We start from the raw sequence: 21249 nt of genomic DNA on the forward strand, positions 1-21249 counted from the left end.
AAGGGCACAAAGCAAGCAAAGGAACTGGAACAGAGACTTCAATATAAGGAAAGGTGAAGAAGAGAAAAAAGTGTTTAGAAATAAGGACGGAGGCTTAACTGAAGATACAAAAAGAGATGAGGTACAACAGAGAGAATACTATGTGCAACTTTTTGGTGATAAATTTGAAAACCCAGAGGAAAGAGAGGTTTTCCTAGTAAAATACAAATGATCAAAGTTGGCATAGGAAGAAGTGGAAAACTTGAATAGACCAATACCTATAGCATACATTGGAAATATAACTAAATATCAACTGTTTAAGAAGAACAGCAGAATCAGTAAGTTTCTCAGCTGAATCTTGTCTAACTTTTTTTTTTTTTTTTTTTTTTTTTTTTTTTTTGCGGTATGCGGGCCTCTCACTGTTGTGGCCTCTCCGGTTGCGAAGCACTGGCTCTGGACGCGCAGGCTCAGCGGCCATGGCTCACAGACCCAGCCGCTCCGCGGCATGTGGGATCTTCCCGGACTGGGGCACGAACCCGCGTCCCCTGCATCGGCAGGCGGACTCTCAACCACTACGCCACCAGGGAAGCCCTTGTCTAACTTTTAAAGAACAGATAATTTCAGTGTTTTTAAACTATTCCAGACCAAAAAAAAAAAAAAAAATAGAAAGTGCCCAAATTTATTTTGTAAACCCAATTCATTTTGTGTCCAGCATAACTTTAATACCCAAACCTGAAAAAAAAATAGTAAAAGAAGGAAATTATAGCAAACTCCAATTATGAATATAGAGGTTGCTTATATGAGGGTCATGAAGAGAAAGATAAGGAACTTTGAGAGTATCAAATCCTATAACTAACAGTACCTTCTTTCTGTTCTTAGACAGAACTAGATTTGATGACAGTATATGACAGAATAGTCAAAGTAACAGTGGCTTACACATGATAGAATTTTAATTTTTCCTTTTATAAAAGAAGTCAACAAGAAGGTTGTCTGAGGTTAGTATGCTGATTCCTTTGAGTCATCAGGGACTCAAGCTTCTTTCAGTTCTCTTCTCTCTCATTCCTTTGGTGTGGACCTCATTCTCATAGTCTAACGTAGCTGCTGGAGCTCCAGCACTCATATCTATCTCAGGTAGCAGGATAGAGAAAGAGATACAGGAAGAAGGTGCAAAAGGCACATGCCAGCAATATTTTAATGTGGTTTTTCTGAAATTGCCAGGCAGCACAGTTTTTGTAGATCACTGGTGTGAATTCAGCTGCAAATTGGCCATGTGCCCAGTTAAAAATCAAAGGTTCTATTTCATAGGGAGAAGGAGAGAACAGACCTTGGGATAGAAAACTAGCTGTCTCTGTGCTGTGTTTCTTTGGGCAAGAGCAACTCTTGGTCTGTAGGAAAGCAGTATCTTAAAGTAGGCAGGAAGAATGGCTTGCCTTCCATGCTGTTCCTTTGTAATGCCAATGTTCATATAATGCTCCCAATTCACATACTGAATAACACAGTCCAGAGGGAAATCCATTTCCGCATGGATGTCAAAAGGCATTTCAAACCTAACATTTATAAAATGGAACACTTTTATCTATTAGCACCCCTCTCCAAACCGGTCACTCTCCCAGTCTTACCTTTCATGAAATGATACCATCACCTGCCCAAGTGCTCAAACCAAAAACCTTGGAGTCATTTTTTATTCCATTCTTGCCTTCACTATTCCCTCACCTCCTGCCATTCAATACATTAGCTCTACTTCCAAAATGTACCCCAAACCTGTCCACTTCTCTCCATCTCCATTGCTTTCAACCCTTGTCTAGGCCACCATCAACTCTTGCTTCGTCATCAAAATCTCCTACCCAGCCTTCCAGTTCCCACCCTCATGACCTGATGGTCTCCTCCACATTGTAGACTGAGTGATCTTTTTAAAATCACATTTTTCCATTTGATATTTTTCAAATTAAAAAGTAATTTTATTGTATCAAGTGTAACAATATTGTGCTGATGTGCATAAAGACAAATCTATTCATTTCCTCTCTTGCCCACACCCGTGGAGTAATCTATCAACAGCCTGGTTTGTCTTTTTCCCCACCCATCTCCTAGTAACACAAGCTTACACAAGCATAGATGATAGATAGAGATAGATAGATAGATTTTATGTTTTCTGAAAAACAATACTCACTACTCACCTTGTTAACTTTCATTTTTATTTTTAATATAAATTTTATCATGTGATATTCCTGCTTAAAAACTCTTCAGTGGCTCCTCATGGTAAGCCTCATGGTTCCTCCTTTAGTATATATTATAAAAGGATCATAGAACATCTATTTAATTTGGCAAGTCATTCGGAAATTGTAGAGGCAAGAGCTTTTCTACTATGTTATATATATTAAATTTACTTTTTTAAAAAAAACACTTATCTGACACTGACTTTGGGCCACACTGTGTTGAGTGCTTCATATTCATTAATGCATTCAGTCCAACAATAATTCGCTGAGGTTTGCACCGTCATTGCTTCTGTTTTACAGATGAGCAAACTGAGGTTTGCAGTGCATGAGCAACTGTCTGCAGGAGAGCCAGGCTTTTCAAGCCAGCATTGCATTGTGTATGCGTCTCATTTCTTGGGCCAGACCGGAAGGCCCTTTGGGGAAAAGATTATCGCATTTCTCTTGTGTTCCTCATGGTGCCATCATAGTTCATTGAACATATTTAAGTACTAAGTAAGTATTTGTTGAAATGAATTGGCTGAGTGGCACTTTTTGTTTGTTTGAAGGTAGGGAAAGCTTGGATATGTTTCAGGGTATCAAATAGAGTCAATGTAGCTATTGAAGCTGCAATGCAGAGGGAGGTATTAGGGTGGATTCAGGTCAATAAATCAGTAAGTTTACTGACTCTCTTTTCCTGTCTAGTATACAGAAAGACAAGACAGGTAGCATAGAGCTCATAGGAAAGGGTAAGCTCCCAAGAAAGATGGACAGTTTCTCCTCTAAGAGAAACCGGGAAATTAGAGGTGAAGCAATGTGCATACACAGAGATAAACTAAAAGACAGGGGAGCTGAGGGCCTGCCTACCTCATTATCAGAACTCAGAGGAAATAATTGGAGAAATATTTTCTAGACTGTCAAACTGTATCTTTGCAATTTAGTGAAAACAGCAACTGAAAAATCTACCTGCTGACATGACTTGCACTTACAGTTGAGGTCTAGGGCCAGGAATTGATTTGAATAGGCCATTGTTTTATTGATATTTGAACAACTTGGTTGTTCTGTATTGGAATTCATTAGTAGGGCATATGCTGATAAACCAGCCAGTTCCCTAAACTTTAAAAATGATTCCTGATTTAGAAATTGAAAAAGAAGTAGATTCAGAAATGGTCTGAAAGCCAACAATGAGAAATACTCTTTTCACTGCATGAAAAGATCAGCATGACTGTCCATTAGCTCCCCTGGTCATTTAGTGAAGCTGAGCTATTGCCAATGAAGCTTTCTGTACAGGGTCTATGGAGAAGCAAGCTGAAAGTTCTGTATGGTTGAATGAACTGAAGAGTAGAATTTTCATCATCTACATGTCCCAAGATCATCTGCAGTGTCCAGTTTTCTTGACCACACAGAAAATGGATCATCTATAAGTTACTGTTTTGGTGTCAGCAAATAAAGTTATCATGGGCCATATTTCCTTTCTTTTATACTAGATAGAGGATTTTTAAAAATCTTTGCATAGTGCATTTGTTTTTTCTCAGTAAATGCTGGAAGCTTAGAATTTCAAGTCTCCCTCTACTTAGCCTTTTCTTTTTTTTTAGAACATTTCCAATTTCCTGCTGCATTTCATGAGAGTCCTAATATCCTAATCTATTCACAGTGCAGTGATTTTCATTTATAGGATAAAATTGCACCCACAGCACCAAATTAAACTCTCTTTTTAAATGAACTCAGTGGTTGAAAACATTAACCCTCTGAACAATAAAAATATGTATTTTCTATATGTGTAACAGCTAGCATGTATTTAACAAATCACAGTTTATAGTGCCTATTTATGCATGTTTTAAACAGCATCACTACAATTCTATGAAATAGGTATTATTGTCTTCTTTATTTTGCAGATAAGATTTAGGTCTCAGAAAAAATAAGTGACTTGCCCACGCTCACACACCAGTAACTGGCAGAACTGGAATCACACCCGTTTTTTTTTCAGATTCTAAATCCTGTCATGTCTCCTTGGGGGAAGAGTCCAGTATTGAGTCACTCATTGTTCATTTATTCAAACATTGTACAAACATTTATGAACGGGCTTCCCTGGTGGCGGAGTGATTGAGAGTCCGTCTGCCAATGCAGGGGACACGGGTTCGTGCCCTGGTCCGGGAAGATCCCACATGCCGTGGAGTGGCTGCGCCCGTGAGCCATGGCCGCTGAGCCTGCGCGTCCGGAACCTGTGCTCCGCAATGGGAGAGGCCACAACAGTGAGAGGCCCGCGTACCGCAAAAAAAAAAAAAAAAAAAATTTATGAACACAATGTTGGCACTGTGTTGGCTTTTGTAATACAGGGGAGACTAGGACACAGTCCCTGCTCTGGTGAAGCATATGGTCTAATGGGGTAATATAGTCAAGTAAATAGGAAGGAATAATACAGGATGATCCATGCTTTGTTAGGGAAAATACAGGGAATGATGGGAGTCCCATTAGGGCAGGGGGAGTGATGGGGTGGTCAGGGAAAGCTTTCTGGAGAGGGATGTCTAAGGTGAGACTGAATAAATAAGAAGAAATTTGTGGTGGGGCCTGGGGAACAATGTTCGGGGCTGAGGGAGCAGCATGTGCAAAGGTCCTGAGGCAGGGCAAATCATGGTTTGGATGAAGAATGTTAAATAGTGGCCTATTTAAACACTAGCTCAAACACTGAATGTAAGTATGAGAGTCATGAGAGAGTTAAGGGAAACTTAAGCAAGATGGGTCTTGAACCCCTGTTAAGGAGAGTGTTTGAAGATTTCCAAGCTGGAAAGCAATGTGTTGGCTTTACCACTTTAAAAAGGTTACTCTGGAAGGAGTGTGGAGAATAGATGAGAGAAAAATTGTGACTGGCGTAAGGAAGGACAATTAAGGGATTATAAGGAAAGGCAGTTAAGGAATGATAGTAATAAAGAAGGTGATGGATGGTAGTGGTTTGAACTGCCGCCTAGTGACCACATCTGGTCACCTGGGTAACTGTGGCAATTCCATTTAGTAAATGAAAGGCAGGCCTGCCTGAGCACTGTCTAAGGCTGGTAAAGCAACAAAAGGACTCCAGGCACTTAAAACAATGATAATAACCATCACAGGGCCCCAAGTAATCAGTTGGTAGGCTGGTTAATCTGTCCAGTCTTTGAATTTGGTTTACCTTCTCCAAATACACAGAGGCTCACTCCTTCATGGTATTTTCCCCTGCTTGGTCAAAAGCACTTTACTGATATGTGGTAGACATCATAGCTACTCTGACTGGTTTTATTTGATTGAGTTGTAGTTATCTGGGGATTAGACTGATATTGATTCCTGTCATGTTTGATGTCTGGGATTCGCATCTAGTCAAAACATTGCCAAAGCATCGTCTCCTAAATGTGAAATTACTCAGTGAATAAATCACAATGTGCAGCTTTCAGGCAAGCCATGCTTAGGAAATGAAATTTAAGTAGGAGAAATTACAAAAGGGATAGGGCAATCGTTACTCTGAAGATAACCCTTTACACTCTCCTGGTACTTGGCTTGAGGTAGCAATGTGGCAAATAGAAGGGAAATTAAAATTGAGAGTCTGTTCAATTACCCAGGATATCATTCACTGATATTTACAGAGGATAAAGTCTAACCTCCTCAGCATGGCATGCAAGGCCTTTCGGCATCATCTCCTGCCAGTCTGTTCAGTCTCCTGTTCTTCCCACACACATTTCCCTCTTCCTGGAATACTTTCTTCTTTACCTATGGGTCAGTTTCCTTTTCCCTTTACAAGTCTTTGCTTAAGCATTACTTCCTCTTTGATTGCATTTCTGTCTGCCTCCATCCTTGCCCACCAGACTCTTACCTGGAAACTTTTGTATGTGATCGTTTATTATCTTTTAAAGTTTTATTGAAATATAGTTGATTTACAATGTTGTGTTAGTTTCAGGTATACAGTAAAGTGATTCAGTTGTACATATATAAAAATATATATATTCTGGGCTTCCCTGGTGGCGCAGTGGTTGAGAGTCCACCTGCCGATGCAGGGGACACGGGTTCGAGCCCTGGTCCAGGAAGATCCCACATGCCATGGAGCAACTAAGCCCGTGCGCCACAACTACTGAGCCTGTGCTCTAGAGCCCTCGAGCCACAACTACTGAACCCATGTGCCACAACTACTGAAGCCCCCGTGCCTAGAGCCCGTGCTCCACAACAAGAGAAGCCACCACAATGAGAAGCCTGTTCACCGCAACAAAGAGTAGCCCCCACTCGCCACAACTAGAGAAAGCCCGCGCACAGCAACAAAGACCCAAAGCAGACAACAATAAAGAAAGAAAGAAAGTTAAAAAAAAAAAGATATTGAGTATAGTTCCCTGTGCTATACAGTAAGTCCTTGTTGGTTATCTATTTTATATATAGTAATGTGTATATTTTAATCCTAAACTCTTAATTTATCCTCCCTCCCCGCTTTGGTAACCATAAGTTTGTTTTCTATGACTGTGAGTCTATTTCTGTTTTGTAAATAAGTTCATTTGTATCATATTTTTAGATTCCACCTATAAGCAATATCGTATGATATTTGTCTTTCTCTGTCTGACTTACTTCAATCTCTAGGTCCATCCGTGTTGCTGCAAATGGCATTATTTCCTTCTTTCTTATGGCTGAGTAATATTCCATTCTATATATGCACCACATCTTGTTTATCCATTTATCTGTGGATGGACACTTAGGTTGCTTCCATGTGTTTGGCTATTGTAAATAGTGCTGCTATGAACATTGGGGTGCATGTCTCTTCTCAAATTATGTTTTTCTCTGGATATATGCTCAGGAGTGGGATTGAAGGACCATATGGTAGCTCTATTTTTAGTTTTTTAAGGAACCTCCATACTCTTCTCCACAGTGGCTGCACCAGTTTATATTCCCCCTACCATCTCCCACAAACCTCTTGTTTCCTTCCTCTGTGTTTCCATCAGACCTTGTCTATGCTTCCATTACATTATTTGCATATTACCCTTGTATACAGAGTTGACCTTTGTTATTCACTATTCCATATTTGCGAATTTCTCCACTTGCTAAAATGTATCTGTGATCCCCCAGGCAACACTTGTGGCACTTTCATGGTCACTTGTGGGTATACCCACAGAAGCAAAAGATTTGACCCACCCGTCATGCATGTTCCCTGCTGAGGTTAAAGGCGCAGCCTTCTTGTTTTAGCTCTCACAGATTGAACAATTATCCTTTTTTTTTTTTTAACAATTATCCTTTTGTGGCCTGTTTCAGGCTACGGTTTTCACATTTTTTGTGCTTTTTATTAGTGATTTTGCTGTTTAAAATGCCCACCCTGAAACATAGTGCTGAAGTGTTGTATAGTGTTCCTAAGTGCAAGAAGGCTGTGATGTGCCTTACAGAGAAAATACACGTGTTATATGAGCTTTATTCAGGTATGAGTCACAGCCCTGTGGGCCGTGAGTTCAATGTTAATTAATCAGCAATATATATTAAGTAAATTGTTTTTAAACAGAAACACACAAAAAACAAGGTTATGTATTTATGGGATGAGAAAAATGTTATGACTGGAGGCTTGCAGGAACCTAACCCTATATTTCCTAGGAGCAGTGTTTCAGTATTTGCTAATTCAGCACTTGTGGTGATTTAATAGAACATTAACAATGGTGAATAATGAGAATCAACTATATTGTTCCTTCCTCAAGGAATTCCTTGGGACGTGGAACCATCATCATTGTATACCTAACACTTGGAATAATGGTTAAAATTAAGAACATGGTAGGTGTTTCATGTTCTTGACATTAACAGCAAAGGATATTCCAAATATTGATTTCATTGGTAATTATGTGTTCTTCCTTGTTCCAGGTCTGCCAAGGATGCCTGCTTAAAGGCCAGATGGTTCTAATTCACTTTTTAGTATTAGCTTGGGCATCAACTCCTAAGGAATTGTTAATGGTCTTAAACATTTATTGACTTAAGGGGATTGTGGGCTTACTGCAGTGGGAGTTATGTAACTCTAGGAGAAGTCAAAACATATAATGTAGCAACCCAGACAGAAATAAGGCTCCTTAAGACAGAATTTTGCTAAAGCAATGAGTTTCAATGGTAGAGCTTAGGGAATTTGGATTTTTAATAAGGACTCTAGTGATTCTGATGTAACATGTTCACAAACCACATTATGAGAAATACTGCTATTCCAGGTGTTCCTCACCTGGTTGTCCTTTCTGGGGATCCCTAAAGGGATCTTTAACTCAGTTTTTTTTGAAGATGCATAAAGTATTTTTTTGACAAATGAATGACTCCATAAGCCATGTATCTTTTATTATATATGTGCATTTATAATAAACTCTATTGGGTCTGTTTCATCTTTTCTTCACTAAGGAGCAGGTGCTGATCAGTTTGGCTAATGAAGAGTTCAGGTTCATTTTGGCTTCTCTTTTAGGCATCTCCCACTGCCCTCTAACCTTTACAGCCTGAGCTTCTAATGTCAGGGCCATCATAATGCTGAGTTTTAGGGTATGATCAGGATAGGCTGGGTTATGCTGTTGTAACAAACAACCATCAAACTCTCTCTGTTTAAGATGACAAAGGTTTATTTTTTCTAATACTACACATCTAACTTGTGTTGGCAGGGGACAATGTTCAACAATGGTCATTCAGGGGCCCAGGCTGATGGAAACTTTATCATTTTACAACATTGCTATCTCAACACAAGTTTTCAGGGTTTGCTATGACTGGGGAAATATGCTGTTGTAACAAACAACCATCAAACTCTCTCTGTTTAAGATGACAAAGGTTTATTTTTTCTAATACTACACATCTAACTTGTGTTGGCAGGGGACAATGTTCAACAATGGTCATTCAGGGGCCCAGGCTGATGGAAACTTTATCATTTTACAACATTGCTATCTCAACACAAGTTTTCAGGGTTTGCTATGACTGGGGAAATAAGCATGGATGATCCTGCACTGGATCTTAAATGCATCTGCCCAGAAGTGACACATCATTTTGCTCATATTCCATTGGCCAATGCAAGCCATTGGCTATGCCTTGACTTCAGGAGACAGGGAAGTACAATCTGCTAGTATTCCGAGAAGAAGAGGAGAAGAGAAATATTAGGAAGTAATCTGTAATGCCTACCATAATCTGGTAACCAAATGTTAGGTTAATTTTTTTTTTCCCTACACACAGAATATGGCCCCTACCCCCTGTGTCTTAGTCCATTTGGACCACTATAATAAAATAACAGAGACTGAGTAGAATATAAGACAACAGATATTTATTTCTCATAGTTCTAAAGTTTGGAAAATCCAAGATCAAGATGCCAGCACATTTGGTGTCTGGTGAGAGCCCATTTCCTTGTTCATATATGGCATATTTTTGCTGTGTCCTCACATGGTAAGAAAGGGAGCTTTCTTGAACCTCTATTATAAGGGCACTAATCCCATTCATGAGGGTTCTGCCCTCATCAACTAATCATCTCCAAAGGTCCCGCCTCCTAATATCATCACCTCAGGGGGTTAGGATTTCAGCATATGAACTTTGGGGGGACACATACATTCAGACCATAGCATCCTGCAAAAGAGAGAATCCCAAATCCCCATGAAACACTGTGAACTAAAAAAGCAAATCATCTGTCCCTCCCCCTTTCTCTCCCTATAATGGGGACAGGATAACTTCAATAAATATTCATATTCTATAAGAGGAAGAATGGGAAACACAGCAATTCTAAAAACTTACTGACATGTGATGGTTCCCTACCTTGGGAGTAGAGAATATTCCTAGACTGGGCTCTATTCTGACCCCTAGGAAACTCTCCAAGTCCATCAATCTCCTTTACTTGGGCCTCTGGGAGGTCCTTCCTTCTCTATTATCATCCTTGGTCCCATATCTGAAGTGGGCGTTGGATGATGCTTCCATCTCAACATGGGGGTTCAGGCTTTGCTATGGCAGGAGAAGTGGAGAATTGCACTCTGGATCTTAAATGCTTCTGCTATGAAGTATACTATGTCATTTCATTGGCTAAAGTAACTTAAATGGGTAGGGTCATGTAATCCAACCATGTTTTCAGAAGGAGAGAAGAACCCATATATATTGGTAAGCTTTGGTATTGTTTACCACACTTAATTTCTGCTTATGCACTTGCTCATAGTATAGAGTTCCAGCAGACAGATTGGGGTTCAAGACTGGCTCTTACTTTCCATGAGACTTTAGGTAAATTGCTAACCTGCTTAATAGACCTCAGTTTCCTTATCTATAAAATGGATATTATAAGAGCACCTCCTTCCCTGGGTGGCTCCAAGGATGAATGCTTGTTAAGTCCCTAGCCAAATGCTTGGCATATACTGATAGTAAGTGCTCTTAAATGTTAGCTGTGATGTTTGCTACCCTTTGGGCCACAATGTTCTGTACTGGGATGTTCTGGAAGCTATTCTTTTTTGAAGAATAAGTATTCTCTGCAGTGGGGGCTGTAATCCCTCTGTTGGATTATCCTTGAATGTGGAAGAATGACAGGGAAAAATTGTAGAAGTCCTTTGGTGGGCAGAGTCTCTTACTGAGAGCCCCATTTGTGTAGCACGTGACACCTGCTGTGTATCATCATTAAACATCTTCCTGGTGTAGTAGGTAGGGAAATTCTTCACTTCATGCCCAGTATCATCAGGGTCACAGACTGCCTCTAGGCACCTGCATTTCATTGCTTGAGTCATTGTACACAATAGTACAATACACAAAGGTTTCTGAGAAATGGGTGAATTTCAGCAAATCAGGAGAGATGACAGAAAATCAATGTATTAATAACATATTGAGGGGAAAAGCTGTCTGCTGTGGACATTGTCCTTTGAGCCTTCTGAATGCTGCTAATGACACCTCTTCCTTTACTATCCAGAAGGAAGATTTCAAAATAAAAATGGTGTCTAATTCCTTTGCACCAATGGAAAAACATCTGTTTTAACTTAGACTGCTATAGCAAAAATACCACAGACAGGGTGATTTAAACAACAAATATTTATTTCTCACAGTTCTGGAGGCTAGAAGTCCAATATCAGGGTTCCAGCATGAATGGGTGGGGGTCCTCTTCCTGGTTTGCAGGTGGCCGCCTTCCTGCTGTACCTTCACATGTTACAGAAAGAGAGCTGTAATCTCTTTATTCTCTTATGAGAGTCAGTCTCATCATGGGGGCTTCATTTTCATGACTTCATCTAAACCTAATTACCTCCCAAAGGCCCAAATTCCAAATACACTGGGGACTAAGGCTTCAAAATGTGGATTTTGGGGGCACACATTCAGTCCATAGCACCGTCCAGCTGACTCCCATAAAACATTGTGGACACCAGTGAGGTGCCAGGCATTATACTCATCACGGGGCACATAAGATGTTGTTCCTGCCTCAAGTAATCCCAACCCAATGGGGAAGAGATTGATAAGTGAGCTGAAAATTCCATACAACATATTATAAATACTCCAACAGAAGAAGAAACAAAATGCAATGGGCTCCCAAATGTGGCAACAACTTAGGTCTGCCTGGGATGTTAAGATCTAGTTTAGTTGCCATGGTGAGTGGGCTGAACTGATCATCAAAGTAGAGTTGTTATTTGTTTACTGTGACTTACTTATACACCCAAATCATGTTCACTTCAGCATCTTGGGAATTAAGCTAACTAGATTGTTGGTTCCTCTCAGATTTGCCTTTGCTTTATTATATTTTATAACAGTAGGATGGCCTGTTATTCCTTTTGTTTTGTTTTCTTTCCTGGCTCTGTGTAAAGAATTGTATATAAAATAAAATACTCAGTTGGTTTATATATTGGCATCTGGGCATCCCTGATCAAAGACTGTTCATGATTTCACATTTTTAGTGTCTCTCTCAAGAACCTCAGAGATAGATTGGTTAATGTTATCTTTCAATCTGCCTTTCTTTTCATTTTTTGGCATGCTGAATTTGACCTTTTCCAGACCAGTTGCTTCATCTGTCTGGGACAAAGGGAGTAAAAAAGGCTGTAAAAGGAAGTCAGAGAGAAAGATTACTGATGAGAAAGAAAGCCTGATTCAGAAGGGAGGCAATGACATTCAGAGTTTTTAAAGTACTTAAGATGTCATACTATCTCAAGAGGATCTGTCTTCAACAAGCAAAAAAGAATGTCTGGAAATTGTATAGCTCTTGAAAATAGCTCTCCATCAAAGAGTGGTAAGAGAGCTCTCTGAAAGCATGAACCTTACAGAGTGGAGAGCCTGGGTAATACCAAGACTATGATCCAACAAACTTTCTGAGACTTTTGGTCATTATCTCAAAGTTGACAAAAGGTAGCTGAGTGAGGAATTAAAAACAAATCTGGGTTAGAGTCCACCTGTCAGAAAATAATACAAATATAACCCCAGTATCTAGTTAGACAAAAGCATAAACTATGCCTGGCCAGTCCAGGTAGAGGGACCACACATGCCTGTGCACATTGTCTGGTGCACAAAATACCACATTACAGAGGACATTGTCCACATCATAGATAGGGTAGATCTGTGCAGTTATTATTTTGGGGCAGATGGCAGTAAAGTATCTTGTTCTAAGAAATCCATATAGGAGGACAATTTTCTGATAGGTGTATATAACGGTTTTTTAAAAGGGGTTCCTTTTCAAATGTGGACACACTGTATGGGCCAGCAGCAGCTGCTTGCTCAGAAACATAAGTTCAGATGTATTCTTCAGCACTCTAAAATGCTTGAGTCCACTCTGGTAGGATTGTGCCACTGGATCTCATTCATTCATTCAAACAAGCAAACAAACAACTAATTGGACATCTGCCACATGCCAGCCACTGCTGTAGGCACTGAGACACAATGGAGAACAAAAATCCCTGCCCTCATGGGATTCACTTTCCCTCCAAAGTGAACTATGAACTGGGGAGGTGGGAAGAAGAGAGGATATGGAGATTTGGTGCAGAGTACCATGAATAAGCTTTGAAGGGAAAAAGATCCAGCATTTAGTCCCAGCTCCAGAATGGTGTGGCCTCGGGCAACTTGACTCTCCTCACTTTTGTAGTCTATAGAAATGGTTAATAATACTGTCCTCATTGGGTTTGTTGGAAAAGTTAAAGATAATATATTAAGAAAAACTTTTACTGGGGAGCTTATGACATCACAAGTGTATGATGATGGTAGTAATGGTTATTATTATTATTGTAATTATTATCTTAGTAAGGATAATAGCATGGACAGTCCAATCCTCCATCTCCCCCTGGACAGCAACATTTGATGCTTGTGGCTGGCCTGAGATGAAGGGAGGGTGTTAGAATGGGAAGTTTTACTTCTTGTGAATTTATTTCTCTTCACCACTGTGTAAAACTTGTTTTCTTAACCCCACTGAAGAAGTCCAGTATAGTGAAAACAGACAGACCTCATGAGCTACATAAGAAAAAGAACTTAGAAGGAATTAAGACCATAATAACCTATGTGGGAAATGGACGTTGAAATGAGACTCATCTGAGCTGGCAAGGTTATGCTGAGTTATGTTTCTACGTGTTTCCAGAGCGGTTGAGTTTTACGTGAAAAAGAGATTGAATCAGAGGTGGTCTCAGGTCAGTTCTGGCTCTGGGAGGCTGACTCTGAGATGGAGATTCGTATGCATGAGGCTTGTTGTGTGTGCTCCCGGGATCAGCATCTGTAGGGAAAAAAGACAGCAGGATAGGGCAGAAAGGGAAATTAAGCTGTGGTGCATTGAAACAGAGGCCTCAGTTGAACCTAGAGAAGCTCTGGGGCTGGAGTGGCCCTTCAGACTTGACAAGAATTGGGGAGAGGAAGCCAGGACTTCACTCCCATTCTCCATCATTGAACAGTCATCCCCTGCAGGCTTTCCTGGGGGAGGGCAGTGACCCTGAGTCAGGTGGTTCTATTCAGCAGAGAGCAAGAGCCCCATTGAAGGACTCTGCTGAGGGCTGTCAGCTGCCATCACCCCCAGCAGCTAGGGAAACAAGTGCTTCTGTCCAGGGAGGGGAGACCTGAGCAGCATGTCCATGACAAACCCAGGCCACCTCCAAGGCAAACCCATCCATAAAGAACCCTGCAGACAGATGTGTTTGCTGTGCTTTCTAATCTTTTCTTCATTGTGACATATCAAAAATAATATTTTTATACTGCATTAGGATAAATAGATTTGGCTGCTTGTGGCTAGAGGTGACAAGCTCAGGGGCTCCAGCTACCATATGCCCACCTGACAGCCTGGGGCTTAGAGAATTAGTGTTTTAGCAAGCTGATTCATATAACCTGAGTCTAAGCACACTGCTTGGGAGATGCCGAATTAAGGTCATAAGGAAAGGTTTTGGTGGGTGCAAAGCTGATAGGAAAGGCACGTGATCACTGGTCCACATAAGAAGTAAAGCATAGGGGCTTCCCTGGTGGCGCAGTGGATGAGAGTCTGCCTGCCGATGCAGGGGACACGGGTTTGTGCCCCGGTCCGGGAGGATCCCACATGCCGCGGAATGGCTGGGCCCGTGATCCGTGGCCGCTGAGCCTGCACATCTGGAGCCTGTGCTCCGCAATGGGAAGGGCAACAACAGTGAGAGCCCCGCGTACCGCAAAAAAAAAAAGGTAAAGCATAATTCTTCCTGTCACAATTCTTCCTGTGTGTCTCACTCTTTGAGTACCTTCATTGCTAGAAAATCAAAGGCTAGGCTCAAGTTCATAGTGCCTTCACTTTGAAACCTCCCTCCCTCAAAGGGTTTTTTATTTTCATTTATTTCATTTATTTTTTTTATTGGAGTAAATTGCTTTACAATGTTGTGTTAGTTTTTGCTGTACACTGAAGTGAATCAGCTGTATGTATACATATATCCCCTCCCTGTTGGACCTCCCTCCGCCACCATCTAGGTCATAACAAAGCACCGAGCTGAGCTCCTGTGCTAGACAGCAGGTTCCCACTAGCTATCTATTTTACTCATGGTAGTGTATTTATGTCAAACCTAATCTCCCAATTCGTCCCACCCTCCCCTTCCCCCCTGTGCAACATGTCCGTTCTCAACATCTACACCTCTATTCCTGTCCTACAAATAGGTTCATCTGTACCATTTTTCTAGATTTTTCTAGATTCCACATATAGGCGTTAATATACAATATTTGTTTTTCTCTTTCTGGCTTACTGCACTCTGTATGACAGACTCTACATCCATCCACATCTCTACAAACGACCCAATTTCATGGCTTTTAATGGATGAATAATATTCCATTGTATATATGTACCACATCTTCTTTATACATTAAGCTATTGTTGGGCATTTAGGTTGTTTCCGTGTTCTGGCTATTGTTAATAGTGCTGCAATGAACACTGGGGTACATGTGTCCCTTTGAATTATGGTTTCCTCAGGGTACATGCCCAGTAGTGGGATTGCTGGGTCGTATGGTAGTTCTATTTTTTAGTTTTTTATGGAAACTCCATACTGTTCTGCATAGTGGCTGTATCAATTTACATTCACACACAACAGTGCAAAAGGATTCCCTTTTCTCCACACCCTCTCCAGCATTTATTGTTTGTAGATTTTTTTTTTTTTTTTTTTTTTTTTGCGGTACGTGGGCCTCTCACTGTTGCGGCCTCTTCCATTGTGGAGCACAGGCTCTGGACGCGCAGGCTCAGCGGCCATGGCTCACGGACTCAGCCGCTCCGCGGCATGTGGGATCCTCCCGGACCGGGGCACGAACCCGCGTCCCCTGCATCGGCAGGCGGACTCCCAACCAATGCGCCACCAGGGAAGCCCCCTGTTTGTAGATTTTTTGATGATGGCCATTCTAACCAGTGTGAGGTGATACCTCATTGTAGTCTTGATTTGCATTTCTCTAATGATTAGTGATGTTGAGCAACTTTTCATGTACCTCTTGGCCATCTTTTGTCTTCTTTAGTGAAATGTCTATTTAGGTCTTCTGCCCATTTTTTAATTGGGTTGTTTATTTTTTTGATATCGAGCTCCATGAGCTGTTTGTATATTTTGGAGATTAATCCTTTGTCCATTGTTTCATTTGCAAATATTTTCTCCCATTCTGAGAGTTGTCTGCTCATCTTATTTATGGTTTCCTTTGCTGTGCAAAGCTTTGAGGTTTAATTAGGTCCCATTTGTTTATTTTTGTTTTTATTTTCATTACTCTAGGAGGTGGGTCAAAAAAGATCTTGCTGTGGTTTATGTCAAAGACTGTTTTTTCCTATGTTTTCCTCTAAGAGCTTTATGGTGTCTGACCTTACATTAGAGTCTTTAATCCATTTGGAGTTCATTTTTGTGTAGGTAGTGTTCTAATTTCATTCTTTTACATGTAGCTGTACAGTTTTCCTAGCACCACTTATTGAAGGGTCTGTCTTTTCTCCATTGTATGTTCTTGCCTCCTCTGTTGTAAATTTGGTGACCATGTGTGTGGGTTTATCTCTGGGCTTTCTATCCTGTACCATTGATCTATATTTCTGTTTTTGTGCCAATACCATACTATCTTTTTTTTTTTTTTTTTGTGGTACGCGGGCCTCTCACTGTTGTGGCCTCTCCCGTTGGGGAGCACAGGCTCCAGACGCGCAGGCTCAGCGGCCATGGCTCACGGGACTAGCCGCTCCGCGGCATGTGGGATTTCCCGTACTGGGGCACGAACCCGTGTCCCCTGCATCGGCAGGCAGACTCTCAACCACTGTGCCACCAGAGAAGCCCAATACCATACTATCTTGATTACTGTAGCTTTGTAGTATAGTTTGAAGTGTGAGAGGCTGTTCCTCCAGCTCTGTTTTTCTTTCTCAAGATTGCTTTGGCTATTAGGGGTCTTTCATGTTTCCATACAAATTCTAAAAATTTTTGTTCTAATTCTGTGGAAAATGCCATTGGTAGTTTGAGAAGGATTGCACTGAATCTGTAGATTGCTTTGGGTACTAGAGTCATTTTCACAACTTTGATTCTTCCCATCCAAGAACATGGTATATCTCTCCGTCTGTTGGTATCATCTTTAATTTCTTTCTTCAGTGTCTTATAGTTTTCCAAGTACAAGTCTTTTGCCTCCTTAGGTAGGTTTATTCCTAGGTATTTTATTCTTTTTGTTGTGATGGTAAATGGGATTGTTTCCTTAATTTCTCTTTCTGATTTTTTGTTCCTAGTGTATAGGAATGCCAGAGATTTCTGTGCATTAATTTTGTACCCTGCAACCTTACCAAATTCATTGATTAGCTCTGGTAGTTTTCTGGTGGAATCTTTAGGATTATCTATGTTTAGGATCATGTCATCTGCAAAGAGTGACAGCTTTACTTCTTCTTTTCTGATTTGGATTCCTTTTATTTCTTTTTCTTCTCTGATTGCTGTGGCTAGGACTTCCAAAACTATGTTGAATAAGAGTGGCGAGACTGGACATCCTTGTCTTATTCCTGATCTTAGTGGAACTGCTTTCAGTTTTTCACCATTGAGTATGATCTTTGCTGTGGGTTTGTCATATACGGCCTTTATTACGTTGAGGTAGTTTCCCTCTATTCCCATTTTCTGGAGAGTTTTTATCATAAATGGGTGTTGAATTCTTTCAAAAGCTTTTTCTGCACCTATTGAGATGATCATATGGTTTTTATTCTTCAATTTGTTAATATGGTGTATCACATTGATTGATTTGTGTACACTGAAGAATTCTTGCATCCCTGGGATAAATCCTACTTGATCATGTTGTATGATCCTTTTAATATGTTGTTGGATTATGTTTGCTAGTATTTTGTTCAGGAATTTTGTATCTATGTTCATCAGTGATATTGGTCTGTAATTTTCTTTTTCTGTGATATCTATGTCTGGTTTTCGTATCGGGTGATGACAGCTTTGTAGAACGAATTTGGGAGTGTTCCTTCCTATGCAATTTTTTGGAAGAGATTGTGAAGGATCAGTGTTAGCTCTTCTCTAAATGTTTGACAGAATTCATCTGTGAAGCCATGTGTTCCTGGACTTTTGTTTGTTGGAAGATTTTTTTAATTTTTTAAAATTTATTTATTTATTTTTGGCTGTGTTGGGTCTTCATTTCTGTGCGAGGGCTTTCTCTAGTTGTGACAAGCAGGGGCCACTCTTCATTGCAGTGCACGGGCCTCTCAGTATCGTGGTCTCTCTTTTTGTAGAGCACAGACTCTAGACATGCAGGCTCAGTAGTTGTGGCTCACGGTCCTAGTTGCTCCATGGCATGTGGGAACTTCCCAGACCAGGGCTCAAACCCATGTCCCCTGCATTAGCAGGCAGATTCTCAACCACTGCACCACCAGGGAAGCCCTGTTGGAAGATTTTTAATTACAGTTTCAATTTTTTTAAATAAATAAGTCTATTTATTTATGGCTGCATTGGGTCTTTGTTGCTGCATGTGGGCTTTCTCTATTTGCAGCAACTGGGGGCTACTCTTTGTTGTGGAGTGTGGGCTTCTCATTGCAGTGGCTTCTCTTTGTTGCGGAGCACAGGCTCTAGGTGCATGGGCTTCAGTAGTAGTGGCATGTGGGCTCAGTAGTCTGTGTCTTTTTGTTGGGGCATTTAATCCATTTACATTCAAGGTTATTATCTATCTGTATGTTTCTATTACTATTTTCTTAATCGTTTTGGGTTTGTTTTTGTGAATCTTTTTCTTCTCTTGTGTTTCCCGCCTAGAGAAGTTTCTTTACCATTTGTTGTAAAGCTGGTTTTGTGGTACTGAATTCTCTTAGCTTTTGCTTGTCTGAGAAGCTTTTGATTTCTCTGTCAAATCTGAATGAGATCTTGCTGGGTGGAGTAATCTTAGTTGTAGGTTTTTCTATTTCACCACTTTAAGAATATCTCCACTCCCTTCTGGTCTGCAGAGTTTCTGCTGAAAAACCAGCTGATAACCTTATGGAGATTCCTTTTTATGTTATTTTTTTGTTTTTCCCTTGCTGCTTTTAATATTTTTTCTTTGAATTTAATTTTTGTTAGTTTGATTAATATGTGTTGTGGTATGTTTCTCCTAGGGTTTATCTTGTATGGGACTCTCTGTGCTTCCTGGGCTTGGGTGACTATTTCCTATCCCATGTTAGGGAAGTTTTCCACTATATCTTTTCAAATATTTTCTCAGACCCTTTCTTTTTCTCTTCTTTTTCTGGGACCCCTATAATTCAAATGTTCATGTGTTTAGTGTTTTCCCAGTGGTCTCTGAGATTGTCTTCAATTCTTTTCATTCTTTTTTCTTTATTCTGCTCCTTGGCAGTTATTTCCACCATTCTGTCTTCCAGCTCACTTATTCGTTCTTCTGCCTCAGTTATTCTGTTATTGATTCCTTCTAGTGTATTTTTCATTTCAGTTATTGTGTTGTTCGTCTCTTTTTGTTTGTTCTTTAGTTCTTCTAGATCTTTGTTAAACATTTCTTGTATTTTCTCAATCCTGCCTCCATTCTATTTCCAAGATTCTGGATCATCTTTACAATCATTACTCTGAATTCTTTTTCAGGTAGGTTGCCTATTTCCTCTTCATTTATTTGGTCTTGTAGGATTTTACCTTGCTTCTTCATCTGTGACATATTTTTTTGGCATCTCATTTTTTGTTGTTGTTGGGTGGGATTGTGTTCCTGTTTTACTGGTTTTTTGGCCTGAGGCTTCCAGGACTGGAGTTTGTAGGCTGTTGGGTAGAGCTGGGTCTTGGTGTCAAGATGAGGAATGATGACTATTCCCTGGGGTCTGGGGTTCTTTGTTAGTCCAGTGGTTCAGACTCAGAGCTTCCACTGCAGGAACTCTCACCTGACCCCAGCTTGTGAGCCAACATCCCGCAAGCTGCATGGGTGGCAAAAAAAAACAGATAAAAAGGAGCAAAACAATAACAAAGAGTAAAAAAATAAAATTAGATTAGAAAACTAACAGATACATTAGAAAGAATAAAAATATAGATGAAACAAGAACTGGAAGTTAAAACAGAACCACAGTAGTTAAAAAGAGGAGAAAAGAAACAAAAAAAGAAAAAAGCGAGGAAAAAAAATGCCAGAAAATGTCTTGGCTGTGGGGGTGTGGGGTTTAGGTAGTGGGCAGGGCCTATGCTTAGGACCCACAGCACAGGAAAAGGCCCTGGAGGGGTAGGGGGTAGGGCTTAGGTCCAATGCAGCAAGAGGGGCCCAGGCCTGCCTCTAGCCTTGCAGGGCAGAGGACCAGGTCCAGGACCCCAGCAGGCTCACTGGGCCTGAGGGGGCAGGGGAAATGCTAGGTGCATTCCCCCCAATCCTCCTATCCTGTAGGGCCCCTACACTTTGGCCTCTCTTCTTCTTCTGCCCCCTCCCTCTCTCCTATGCCCTTAGGACCCCCACAGCCAGAGGGGGCCTCAGTGGGCTGAAGACCAGGCCCAGGCCCAGGAGCCCAGCAGGCTTCCCGGGGGCCCAAGTGGGCAGGGGGAAATGCCTGCAGTGCTGCCCCTGATCCTCCAGTCCTGGAGGGCCCCTCCCACCTGCCTATCCTCTTCTCCCCCTGCCTCCCTCCTATGCCCCTAGGACCCACATGGCCCAAAGTGGGTCTTGGAGGGTGGGGGACACAGCCTTGGAGTCCAGCAGGCTTCCCAGTGCCAAGTGGGTTGGGGAAAGGCCCACCGCACCTCCCCTGATCCTCTGGTCCTGGAGGGGCCCCCACCACTGTCTGCCTCTCTTCATCTACCTCCTCGTCCATCCCTCCTATGCCCCTAGGACCAACACGGCCTGGAAGGGGTCTCAGAGGGTGGAGGACCCGGCCCAGGAGCCCTGCAGACCTCCTGGGGTCCGAGTGGGCAGGGGAGATGCTAGGTGCACTCCCCCTGATCCTCTGAACCCCCAGGGTCCCCAGGAACCCCTCCCCCCTCCCAGCCACCCCTCAGGTGTGCCAGTCCTGTCTGGCCTCCACTTCTCCTCCCTGTTCACTCCCCCATCATCTTACCTGGTCACTTGGGGGTTCCTCCCATGTCCTTGGGTGTCAAGGTCTCCACCAGCATCTGGCAGGCACCCTAGTTGTGGGGAGATGCAAACTCTATGTCCTCCCCTACCACCATCTTGACTCCACCCCCTCCCAAAGGGTTTTGAAACCCATGGAACCTCCCTGGGTCCAGAGATATGAATTTAGTTTCTCTAGGGCTGCCTGTTACTTTGAAACCAGAATTCAGATCATGATTATATAGCCTGACTGAGGTGC

Source organism: Phocoena phocoena, chromosome 1 (assembly GCF_963924675.1).
Source record: "Phocoena phocoena chromosome 1, mPhoPho1.1, whole genome shotgun sequence".
In the NCBI taxonomy this organism is placed as follows: domain Eukaryota; kingdom Metazoa; phylum Chordata; class Mammalia; order Artiodactyla; family Phocoenidae; genus Phocoena; species Phocoena phocoena.